This window comes from Mandrillus leucophaeus, unplaced genomic scaffold (assembly GCF_000951045.1).
Source record: "Mandrillus leucophaeus isolate KB7577 unplaced genomic scaffold, Mleu.le_1.0 Scaffold204, whole genome shotgun sequence".
NCBI lineage: Eukaryota > Metazoa > Chordata > Mammalia > Primates > Cercopithecidae > Mandrillus > Mandrillus leucophaeus.
In genome coordinates, this window is record NW_012102077.1 from 1,315,797 (window position 1) to 1,316,405 (window position 609).

The window sequence follows — 609 nt, forward strand, 5'->3', positions numbered from 1 at the left end:
TTTGGAAATAAAAGCATCTGATGTTCGAAAAAGTACTTTGTAAAATAAATGCACTAAGACTTATCTGTGGATTACTGCAAACAGGTGAACATAGTCAAAACAAATGAACTTACCTTTACTAGGTAAGCAAGTAGCTCAACCTAGTAAAAACAATAAAAATGTTTGGCTTTACCCATCAGCCAAATTAAAAAATCTCCTTTTAAGGTTAAAAGGATCAAAACGTGGGAGGCGGTGAATGTTCACCAAAACCTTCATCTTTTTCAGTCTCTTCAGCTGTTTCTGGGCTGCTCATTTTGGATGCTTTTTTTTTTTTTTTTTTTGTTTACTACTATCAGTATCTGTTTTAGATGGTTTGTCTCGTGTGTCTAACAGCCATGATCTCTTTTTTTTGACACGGAGTCTTGCTCTGTAGTCCAGGCTGGAGTGCAGTGGCGCTATCTCAGCTCACTGCCAGCTCCACCTTCTGGGTTCACACCATTCTCCTGCCTCAGCCTCCCGAGTAGCTGGGAGTACAGGCGCCCGCCACCGTGCCTGGCTAATTTTTTTATTTTTAGTAAAGACGGGGTTTCACCGTGTCAGCCAGGATGGTCTTGATCTCCTGACCTCGTG